We start from the raw sequence: 12,538 nt of genomic DNA, 5'->3' as shown, positions 1-12,538 counted from the left end.
TCTCCCTAATTGCTCAGGTTCAAATCTGAAACAGAATGGTTCAAGATTTGAACCTTTGGCTCTGATACCACTGAAGGGTTGAGAGATCCATCACATGGATGCCCAAAGATTGCGGAATAAGGGGCGAATTTCAAAAATTTTTCTCTCCCTTCAACTGGGAATCACATTCCCTATTTAGAAAATCACATTTTCAAAGATAAATCTTGAACCTTAAACTAAACCAGATCTGAACCAAAAGAAATGGGAGAGAATGATACCTGATACAGAGAAGCAATATCTCCCAACGAAGGTGTTCATGCCCAAGGAAGGATCCAAAGACTGCTCCCACTGAAGATGGCACAGTGCAGGATGGAGTAGAATCAGCAGTGTTTTTCCCCAAGAACTCTGTCCTTCGCAAGAAACAACAGGATGGAACGTGAGCAAAGCTTCCTTTTCAATCCTTTCTCCAAGAATTGATGTCAAGATCCAATCTTGACTTCTCCCATTGTTGGAGATCGAACTGGCAAACAGGGCGGCAAGAGTAGGGAAGCGGCAAGAGAGTATTCGCAGGGTGCAGAATTCTCTTTTCTTGATTTCAGCACTAAAGAGGATCTGATGTGTTTCTTGATCTCTCTCTCTATGCTACCACCCCCTCCTTCCATTTGTTAACTTGAAAAGATCAGCTCCTAATCCCATTAGGAGGTGCTTATCCAAATCATATTTGGATCAGCCGTCTCTTCTAATGATAAGGGTAAACCCTTATCTTATCTGCAGATTAGATTAGCTTTATCCAAATCTTATTAGGAGGTTTCTATATCTGAATCACATTTAGATCTGGACTCTTTGAGTGGATAGGATTAAGACCCTATCCTAACTGCTAATCCATCTCAGAATTCACCCCTTTAATTAACTAAATTAATAGCCCAGTTCGAAATAGGCTTTAGGCCCATTAAGCTTATGTGCTCACTTAACCTTCCTAACTGCTGCCCAGTTGGGCTTCCATGTACGGCGTGGGACCCTTATCTTATCTGTAGATTAGATTAGCTTTATCCTAATCTTATTAGGAGGTTTCTATATCTGAATCACATTCAGATCTGGACTCTCTGAGTGGATAGGATTAAGACCCTATCCTAATTGCTAATCCATCTCAGAATTCGCCCCTTTAATTAACTAAATTAATAGCCTAGTTCGAAATAGGCTTTAGGCCCATTAAGCTTATGTGCTCACTTAACCTTCCTAACTGCTGCCCAATTGGGCTTCCATGTATGGCGTGGGACCCTAGCATTGATCTACACATCAGCCACATGGGTTCGGCCCAGCCTTTGTTACAAGGCATGGTCGAATACACTGTTAAAGACAGTGCACCCCCTGAAACCCATCAAATGGGCTCTATGGGCCCAACACTTACCCTAAGTGGTCCCTGGGCCAAGCCACCTTGTAACACCCAGGGACTGTGGGCAGATGCAAGATTAGCCCATCAGGTATTATCCTCAATAGTCTTACACTTAACCTCTCAGCCCATAATGATCTTACACTGCCCGACAAGAGAGGACCTCTCCCTCGGCTGCAAGGAACAGTGTTGCACTCTCCACTTAATGGATCCCTGGAATTAAAACCTTTTGCAAACATTTTAGAAACCATAATGTATATACTTTTATATCTTATATAAAATATATTTTGCAAAACAAATTTCAACGGTTGAAATCGATTGCCGGCAGTCTTGGTTTCCAACAGTGAGAGTGCATCCTCGATCATTACCTTTGTCCGACAAAGGGGCTGATCCTGTCACTATGATCACCCACTCAGATGAATTTTCGGATTGTCCCAACATACCCAGGTTTTGACCCCCGCTAAGGATCTCACTGATTGGTACATCAAAGACAGCCCGATCCGACACCTAGTGCAGTATCATAATCGAGTCTAGGGGTCGGGTGTAACTTTTCAATTTTGCCCATCAATCTCCAAGGTCCCGGGCAATACTGGAAATCTGATCCAATTCAAAGATTTAATTAATCCCACACTGTATGTGCCTAGGGTCTCACCCCGGTAGCTGAGACAAGCCACCCCAACCGACTTGGTGGCACCACAGTGTCAGCCTTGTCAGGATAAGTCTCCCCAGACCGACCCACTGGCTGTGAACATTCAAAACTAACACGAGTCTCAATAAGTGTCCAGTTTAAGGGTAATACACAGAAACATACCAAGGGAACATGAATCAAATATGTACTTTTAATCATTTACAATAAACTCATAAAGTACATCAATTTTGATTGAAGCTAAGGGCATAAAAACTGTCTAACAATATGATCCCTATTCAAGTACATATAATCCAGGATGGAGGATCATCCCAATCTTAGCTATTGGAATCCACACAACCGCTCGAGTTTCCAGTAATATCAGCTGCACCACCTTAAACAACAGCTAGCCCAAGCTTCTAATTCTGGTATGTCTTTAGAGGATATTGTTAAATCTCTTGCCACTAATACTTTGTAATTTCAGCAGGAAACGAGGATCAGTATCCAACATTTAGACAATCAAATGGGCTAGATGGCAACCACAATTAGTTGGTTAGAGGCGCAAAGTTCAGGGAAATTACCCTCTCAAACAATAGTGAATCCAAAGGAAAATGTAAGTGTAATTGTTTTGAGAAGTGGTAAAGAGGTTGAGGTTCTAGCAAAGGCAGCCCCTGCATCGTTAAAGCAAGAAAAGGAGAAAAATGCCATTCCCAATGATGATGACGTACCTAAGCATAAGTTTCCACCTCTTTTTGATTATAAACCGGTACCTCCTTTTCCTCATGCTTTGGTAGAATCTAGAAAAGATGAGCAGTTTAAAGATTTTTATGAAACTTTTCGTAGATGCGACGTAAATATTTCCCTTTTAGATGCTATTAAACAAGTACCTCGTTATGCCAAATTCTTGAAAGAACTATGTACACATAAGAGGAAAAAGAAGCTGAAAGGATGTGAAAAGGTGAGAGTAGCGGAGAATGTTTCTGCAGTCATTCAAAGAAAACTCCCTGCAAAGTGCAAAGATCCAGGTATGTTCACTATCCCTTGCACAATAGGTAACACTAGAATAGAGAAGGCCATGTTAGACTTAGGAGCTTCTATCAATGTCATGCCATATTCTATATATGTTTCTTTGAAACTGGGACCTTTGAATAAAACTGGTGTTGTGATTCAATTGGTTGATAGATCTAATGCCTATTCTAAGGGTGTAGTTGAGGATGTTCTTGTGCAAGTTAATGATTTGGTTTTCCCTGCTAATTTCTACGTGCTTGATATGGATAATGGTGTTCAAACCACTCCTAATTTGTTAGGAAGACAATTCTTAAAGACATCTAAGACTAAGATATTCATAGTGGCACACTCACCATGGAAGTTGATGGTAAAATTGTTAAGTTTAATATTTATGATGCCATGAAATATCCTGCTGATGATAATCCTATTTGTTCTATAGATGTGATTGATTCTTTGGCACAGGAAGTCTTTGAGCTTGATGGGAATGATGGATTAGAAATTTCCATTAGTAAGCATCTTGAGAAAGAGCATTTAACCTTGAATTCTAATTTGCAGGAGACTATTGCAGCGTTGAATGATTCTTCAGAGTTACAACAGTCAGGTAATGTTCCTTATATTATGTTGCCAATTTCTGACAGGAGACCTTTACCCTCAGTTTTGCAGGCCCCTATTCTAGATTTGAACCCACCCATGATGGATGAAAGGGGAGAATACTGGAAGTTGCAACTACAAGAGTTAGAGGAGATTCAAAATGATGCCTATGAGAGTGCAAGAATTTACAAGGAAAAGACGAAAGCTTTTCATGACAAGATGATCTCTAGGAAGGAGTTTAAAGTTGGTCAAAAAGTCATTCTTTACCATTCACGGCTTCGTCTGTTTCCGGGTAAGTTGCATTCTTGTTGGATTGGACCCTTTGTTGTTACTAATATTTTTCCTCATGGTGCAGTTGAAATTCAAAGTCTAGCAACTTCCAAAGCGTTCAAGGGGCCATAGACTCAAACATTTCTATGAAGGCTTCCAAGTAGAGAATGTGGAACAATTGGACCTTGAAGATCCGGTTTATGCTGGTAAAAAAAAAAAAGGAAGTTCATTTTTTCTTTCTCTTCTTATTTTTGCATTTATAGTTTGGTTATTTTTTCCTTTCGTTGCATTTCACCTTACATTGGGGACAATATAAGTTTTAAGTGTGGGAGAGGGGATTTAGGTTGTATTTTAAAATTTGATTTAGGTTGTGTTTTAATTCTGCATTTTTTTTGAAAAAAAAGTAAAATATAATTTTGCTCTTTGTTTTTGTGGTTTTCAACGATTTTTTTAGGTTGTGTATGAAATAAGCAAGATTCAATTAAACTTGAAAAGCTCATAACATGATTGGATAAGTAATCTTCCAACTTAGAATTAATTAGTCTAGTTGTTTTCCTTGAGAATGGTATTAACTAAATCTAATAGACAAAAGCTGGTGAGATTTTGTGCCTTTGGATTGACACATCCACATCAGTCCCACTATTTTCTTTCATGTGATATATTCTTCCATGGATTTGTTTCTCTACAACTTGCCTTGATTATCTTCAAGATCACATTGACACAAGCATGCATGAACATAATTAAGGCTTTTTTGTTATAAGCTACATAAGCCAAATAGCCTACCCTTTGATAAATTATCCCCTTTGTTGAACCCCTTTGAGCTTTATTGACCTTTGTTGTTCATTGTGAACCCATGTTACAAACTTTAAACCCGAGAAAAAAATAATACCCTTACCTAAGCTGTAAAACTAGTGGAGCATTATTCATCATTATGATATATATGGATGTGCAAGTTTCGAGTGTGGGGGTGTCTGGATTCGTGGTATGGTTATGAATGAGGAAATGGAACATATTTTCATTCTCAATTAATGAGGAAATGGATTCGTGGTATGGTTATATCATTATATATCAGATCCTACATGATTGGAGGAAGAAATATCTGGTTTAATTCAATTAATAAAAATATCACCTATGAAGGGATAAGAAATCCATCATATGGACGCCCAAAGATTGCGGAATAAAGGGGGTGAATTTTCTCTCCCTTCAACAGCGAATCGAATTCCCTATTTAGAAAATCATATTTTCAAGGATCATTCTTGAACCATAAACTGAACCAGATCTGAACCAAAAGAAGTAGGGAGAGATAATACCTGATACAGAGAAACAATATCTCTCAATGGAGGTGTTCACGCCCAAGGTAGGATCCAAAATCTGCTCCCACTGAAGATACCGCAGTGTAGGGTGGAGCAGAATCAGTAGTGTTCTTCCAAAAGAACCTGATCCTTCTCAAGAATCACCTGGACGACTTGTGAATACAATTCCCACCAATCTTTTCTCCAAAATATTAGAATCAAGATCCAATCTTGATTTCTCCCCAAGGAATGGAGATTGAACTACTATAGGCGGCGGTTGGCGGAAGGAGGCGGCAAGAGAGTATTTTCAGGGTGCAGAATTCTCTCTTCTGTGATCTCAACTCTGAAGACAAGACTGTTGTTGGTGGTTGTCTGTTGTCTAAAGGCTGCCACCCCCTCTTCCTTTTATAGACTTAAAGGGATCAACTCCTAATCCCATTAGGAGTTGCTAACCCAAATCATATCTGGATTAGAAGTCCCTTTAAGATAAGCCATCTCCTAATGTAATTAAGAAGTTTCTAGATCTAAATCTTATTCAGATCTTGGACTCTCTAAGTGGATAGGGTGTGGGCCCAATCCTATAAGTTGATCTTATCTCAGAATTCGCGCCTTATGTGACTAATCAAATTAGCCCTGAACTTAAGGCTCACTTAGGGTTATGTATTCATTTAGCCTTCCAAACTGCTGCTCAGTTGGGCTTCCTTGTATGGCGTGGGACCCAAACATTGATCTACACATCAGCTACATGGGTTCAGCCCAGCCTTTGTTACAAAGCCTGGCCGAATACACTATTATGGACAGTGCACCCCCTAAGACCCATCAGATGGGCTCTATGGGCCCAACACTTACCCTAAGTGGTCCCTGGGCCAAGCCACCTTGTAACACCTAGGGACTGTGGGCAGATGCAAGATTAGCCCATCAGGTATTATCCTCAATGGTCTTATACTTAACCTCTCAGCCCATAATGATCATACACTACCCGACAAGAGAGGACTGATGAGACGGAAAAGAACCCTATTTTTTGTCCCTTAATTTTCATATTTTTTCATTATTTTTACACTTAAATGCATTCATTACTCTTGTATTTCGATTCAGGGCAATAAAGAAGGCAATTGGAAGGAAATATGCCAATTCGGGTGATTTTGCACAGTTTCGGCAATAGTCAGTGATCTGGGCTTAACTCACAATTCCGGACTCCGAATTGGGAAATTCAAGAAGCATTAGAAAGAAGAACGAAAGGCCCACAACTTTTATGTTTTGGGTTTTGACTGATTCGGTCCACATCGATTACGAAACTGGGCAAAGTCGGAGCAATGTCGCAGCCATGCCCATTTAACAGCTGAAGCCCAACTCGCAGAAGAACCTGGAAGCAGCCCAAATAGCAGAGTAGCCCAACTCGGATACAAGAGTCTAGAGTCCTAATTCAAATGTAATCTCCCAAGAGGGAGAGAGTCTTATTAGATCTAAACTTTGAATGTAATCCTATAAGGATAAGAAGGTTGGGGATCAGATCAGAGATAGGATAGGATTAGTTCAAAAAAGATAAGATCAAGACTCCCTAAAGATAAGATGATCTCCTAGAAGGAGTTGGAAAACAGCCTTCTCCTTTGGCTATATAAAGAGGGGGGCGAACCAGCTCTAGCATCACTCATTCCAAGATCCAAGAGATCATCAAGAGGCCAAGAAGCTCAAGAAGGTAGTTCCTATGGAGAAGAAAAGCATGGAGATTGCACAGATCTTGAGTAGCTAAGCTTCTTTTTCTGGTTCAAGGGGGAGGTTCGATTGTGTCATTGTGAGGTTCTGTAGTTACATTCTTTTCTTGCTTTCTAATTCAAGTATTCATTGATTCTTGTACATATTTTTATTGGATGTTGATGTTAATTAGTTTGGCAAACTGAATTAATGTTGATTTTCCTATTGCTATCCATGATTTCGGTGATCCGTAATTGTCACGAATAATGGTACAAGTAGCAATTAGGTTGATATCTTTTTGGGTCAATTGTTCGTGACAGCTTTTGACCAACGTTTATCATGGTTCAACCTAAAGGAATCGATCGAACAAAATTCAATAATTGCAGCTATCTCAATTATTGTTATTTTGGTTTAACTGTTTTCACAAATCTTAATGCTATCATTGTTTAACATGGAACGCTATCGTACCCAGTTGAGTGGTGATAAGTGTTGATCGAATGCTGGGTTTGGTCAACTGAATTAGGAAAACACAAGGTTTATTATGGCTATCCTAGTAAATCTAAGGTTAAATGCTTGAATTGCAAGAATGCTGAATTGTACCTAGGATCGATGGCCAATCGATTCAACCCGAACCCTTGAACCAGAATTCAGTAAGACTGATTTTTCTCTTGTTTGTTTAGTTTGTTATTCATTTAATTTTAGTTATTAAATTTTCCCACACAATTACTTTATCCATTCGGCTAAGAGATTACTGATTTTCTCCCTGTGGGGTTCGGCCTACTACCACTTTTACTACAAATATTTTTTTGTGGGACTATACTAATTTTGAGGGCTTCGACAAACCCATCAAAATTTTGGCGACGTTGCCGGGGAGGATTGTTAATTTCTTAGCTATTACCTTCTTTTGTTAATCTTCTTGTTTATGACTCGTGATTCTCAACGAGGTGAACTTCAGTACAACCCCGAAACTGAGAGGGCCACCCGTCGTTTAAGAAAGGAGGCGAAGCAAAGGAAGGATCGTTCACCTAAAAGGGTGAACCCACATATCGATCTACCCACTTGTGATTTTCCCATCTTCGAAGAAGTAGAAAGAATGGCTGACAGAGAGAGGACATTAAGGGAGTTGGTGAAAGGATGAGAGATCCATCCCATTGACGCCCAAATATTGTGGAATAAGGGGCGAATTTCAAAAATTTTTCTCTCCCTTCAACTGGGAATCACATTCCCTATTTAGAAAATCATATTTTCAATGATCAATCTTGAACCTTAAACTGAACCAGATCTGAACCAAAAGGAATGGGAGAGAATAATACCTGATACGGAGAAGTAATATCTCCCAACGAAGGTGTTCAAGCCCAAGGAAGGATCCAAAGACTGCTCCCACTGAAGATGGCGCAGTGTAGGATGGAGCAGAATCAGCAGTGTTCTTCTCCAAGAACTCTATCCTTTACAAGAAATAGTAGGATGGAACGTGAGCACAGCTTCCTTTTCAATCCTTTCTCAAAGAACTGATGTCAAAATCCAATCTTGACTTCTCCCACAGCTGGAGATCGAACTGGTAAACAGGGCGGCAAGAGCAGGGAGGTGGCAAGAGAGTATTCGCAGGCTGCAGAATTCTCTCTTCTTGATTTCAGCACTAAAGAGGATCTGATGTGTTTCTAGTTAGTCACTCTCAAGGCTGCTGCCGCCTCCTTCTTTTAGTTAACTTAAAAGATCAGATTCTAATCCCATTAGGAGGTGTTTATCCAAATCATATTTGGATCAGCCTTCTCTTCTAGTGATAAGGATAAACCCTTATCTTATTTGTAGATTAGATTAGCTTTATCCTAATCCCATTAGGAGGTTTCTAGATCTGAATCACATTCAGATCTGGAATCTCTGAGTGGATAGGATTAAGACCCTATCCTATCTGCTAATCCATCTCAGAATTCGCCCCTTTAATTAACTAAATAAATAGCCCAGTTCGAAATGGGCTTTAGGCCCATTAAGCTTATGTGCTCACTCAACCTTACTAACTGCTGCCCAATTGGGCTTCCTTGTATGGTGTGGGACCCAAGCATTGATCTAGACATCAGCAACATGGGTTCGGCCCAGCCTTTGTTACAAGGCCTGGTCGAATACACTGTTAAAGACAGTGCACCCCCTGAAACCCATCGAATGGGCTCTATGTGCCCAACACTTACCCTTAGTGGTCCCTGGGCCAAGCCACCTTGCAACACCCAGGGACTGTGGGCAGATGCAAGATTAGCCCATCAGGTATTATCCTCAATGGTCTTACATTTAACCTCTCAGCCCTTAATGATCATACACTGCCCGACAAGAGAGGACCTCTCCCTCGGCTGCAAGGAACAGTGTTGCACTCTCCACTTATATGGATCCCGGGAATTAAAACCTTTTGCAAACATTTTAGAAACCATAATGTATATACTTTTTTATATCTCATATAAAATATACTTTGCAAAACAAATTTCAACGGTTGAAATCGGCTGCCGGCAGTCTTGGTTTCCAACAGTGAGAGCGCATCCCCGATCATTACCTTTGTCCGACAAAGGGGCTGATCCTGTCACTATGATCACCCACTCAGATTAATTCTCGGATTGTCCCAACATACCCAGGTTTTGACCCCCACTAAGGATCTCACTGATTGGTACATCAAAAACACCCCGATCCGACATCTAGTGTAGTATCATAATCGAGTCTAGGGGTCGGGTGTAACTTTCCAGTTTTTCCCATCAATCTCCAAGGTCCATGGCAATACTGGAAATGTGGTCCAGTTCAAAGATTCAATTAATTCCACACTGTTTGTGCCTGGGGTCTCACCCCGGTAGCTGAGACAAGTCACCTCAACCGACTTGATGGCACCACAGTGTCAGCCTTCTCAGGATAGGTCTCCCCAGACTGACCCACTGGCTGTGAACTTTGTAAACTAACCCGAGTCTCAATAAGTATCCAGTTTAAGGGTATTACACAGAAACATACCAAGGGAACATGAATCAAATATGCACTTTTATTCATTTACAATAAACTCATAAAGTACATCAATTTTGATTGAAGCTAAGGGCATACAAAACTGTCTAACAATTGGCTGCACCAATTATGAACCAACAGCCTTTATGCATCACGTACCCCACTCTTGAGGTAGCCTTTGAACTCAAATCTGGTTTGATTCAATTATTACCTCTATTTCATGGTTTCCCAGGTGAGGACCCTCACAAACATCTAAAGGAATTTCATGTCGTCTGTTCAAGCATGAAACCCCACGGTATGACTGAGGACTAGGTAAAAATCATAGCCTTTCCATTTACATTAAGAGATAAAGCAAAGGATTGGTTGTATATTCTCCCTCCCGGTTCTGTATGCACATGGGATGAAATGAATAGGATATTTTTAGATAAATATTTTCCTGCGTCCCGGGCTGCGAATATAAGAAAAGAAATATGTGGAGTTCGGCAGTTTAGTGGTGAGACATTATATGAATATTGGGAAAGGTTTAAGCAACTTGTTTCTAGTTGTCCCCACCACCAAATTCCTGAACAATTGTTAATCCAATACTTCTATGAAGGGCTTCAACCCATGGATAGAAGTATGGTCGATGCAGCCAGTGGAGGAGCTCTAGTGAACAAGACACCCGAAGCGGCTAGGGAATTAATTTCCAACATGGCTGAAAATTCACAGCAGTTCGGTGCAAGGACAGATGGTCCCATTAGGCATGCAAATGAGGTAAGCCATGTAAATTTAGAAAATCAGATTTCTGACTTAACTGCTTTGGTTAGGCAACTAGCTGCGGGACAATTACAAACTGCTAGGGTGTGTGCTATCTGTTCGATCCATGGTCATCCTACGGACATGTGTCCATCATTACAAGATGGATCGATGCAGCAAGAAAATGTCGTAGGAGGATTCCCAAGGCAGCCCCAACGAAAGAATGATCTCTACTCCAATTATTACAATCCCGTGTGGAGTGATCATCCAAATCTAAGCTACGGAAACCCAGGAGGACAGCAGCAATATCAGCCCCATTTTTTCAGTCGACAGCCCCAGTTTTCAACACCCATCACAGCGCAAGGCCAATCCCCGAATTCAGGTACGTCATTAGAAGATATAGTTAAGGCTCTAGCTACTAATACTCAGCAATTTTAACAGGAAACAAGAGCAAGCATTCAGAATTTGGGGAACCAAATCAGCCAACTTGCCACTTCCATTAGTAAGTTGGAGGCGCAGAGCTCCGGGAAACTACCATCAGAAACGGTAGTCAACCCCAAGGAAAATGTAAGTGCAGTGGTACTGAGAAGTAGGAAGGAACTACAGCTAGAACCCACCTCACCATGAAAGGCGGAAAAAAGACAAGAAGAAGAGGAGGTACAGGACTCAAACAAAAGCCCCATTAAGGTAGGAGTTGGAGAGAACGTTTCAGTCGTGATCAAGAGGACCCTGCTAGAAAATCGTGCTGATCCAGGCATGTTTACCCTACCCTGTGTGATTGGCAATAAACGAATCGAGTGTGCCATGCTGGACTTAGGTGCATCTATTAAAGTCATGCCATACTTGATTTACTATGCATTGAGACTAGGTCCATTAAAAGAGACTAGAGTTGTTATTCAATTGGCTGATCGTTCTAATGCATACCCAGAAGGGATTGTTGAGGATGTATTAGTGCAGATTAACGATTTGATCTTTCCAACTGATTTTTACATCCTGAAGATGGAAGAAGACACAGCCACAAGTTCAGCCCCACTTCTATTAGGTCGGCCATTCATGAAAATGGCCAAGACCAAAATAGATGTGGATGAGGGTACCCTCTCCATCAAATGTGATGGAGAGACTGTTAAATTTAATATTTTTGAAGCTATGAAGTACCCAATTGAAGACCATTCAATCTATTCGGTTGACACTTTTGATCAAACTATGTAGGAAATTTTTGAAAAAGATATGAATGAGGAGTTAGAATCGAGTGCACAATTGGATACTAAGGCTCCTATTCCAAATTTGAACCCGCCCATGATGGATGGAAGGGGAGCACACAGAAAGCTACAACCATGACAGTTAAAGTAGCAAAGGAGGACGTTGAGCATAACAACGTTAAACAATTGCGCTTCTGGGAGGCAACCCATTATGTTTAGTTAATTTGTTATTTTGTTTGGTTTTGATTTTTGTGTTTAGCAGGAACCCAACAAGACAAACAGGGAAGTACCCCCAAATCCTTCTACTTTATGCATAATCACATACATTGGGGACAATATATAACTTAAATGTGGGGGGATTAGGGAAATCTGATGAAAATTTGAGATACCTTACCTTTTTGAAAGTTCTGCTCCCTGGAAGCATATCCTTGAATGATTTCAACTTATCAAGAATCATGTGCTTAGGCTGAATAGATAAGATAGGATGCAAGCATGACTAACTGAATCTTTCTTGGCTGCATATGGTACCTCATGATTTTAATCGATTAATAGGCAAGATGCATAAGGGTTTGATTGATTTTCACATAATTATCTGTCAAACATGGATTGATTATTCTAGAACTTGCTGTGTTAGGCATATAGAGACCACGATCAATGAATTCATGGATCAGGCAGTGAAACCCTGTGATTCTTGTGAAAAAAAAAATCGTGACTAATGTGAGATGGAGCATAAAATGCACTCACATCTAGAAATGAAAGCAAGTGTGAGATGGAGCATAAAATGCACTCA

General features: G+C 40.4%; 1 non-coding gene across 1 annotated transcript; it reads right to left on the bottom strand.

Moving 5' to 3' along the window:
* Positions 1 to 10,267: 10,267 nt before the first annotated feature.
* On the bottom strand, positions 10,268 to 10,374 carry LOC148876898 (small nucleolar RNA R71). The gene has a single exon (XR_016106391.1). It is a non-coding gene; the product is annotated as a small nucleolar RNA R71 (small nucleolar RNA).
* Between the last annotated feature and the right edge of the window lie 2,164 nt (positions 10,375 to 12,538).

The sequence above is a fragment of the Nelumbo lutea genome, chromosome 1 (genome assembly GCF_056320005.1).
Source record: "Nelumbo lutea isolate HS-2025 chromosome 1, American lotus-T2T, whole genome shotgun sequence".
Classification (NCBI taxonomy): domain Eukaryota; kingdom Viridiplantae; phylum Streptophyta; class Magnoliopsida; order Proteales; family Nelumbonaceae; genus Nelumbo; species Nelumbo lutea.
Note: the sequence above shows the minus strand (reverse complement) of the source record. Positions and strands in the feature narration are given on the sequence as shown.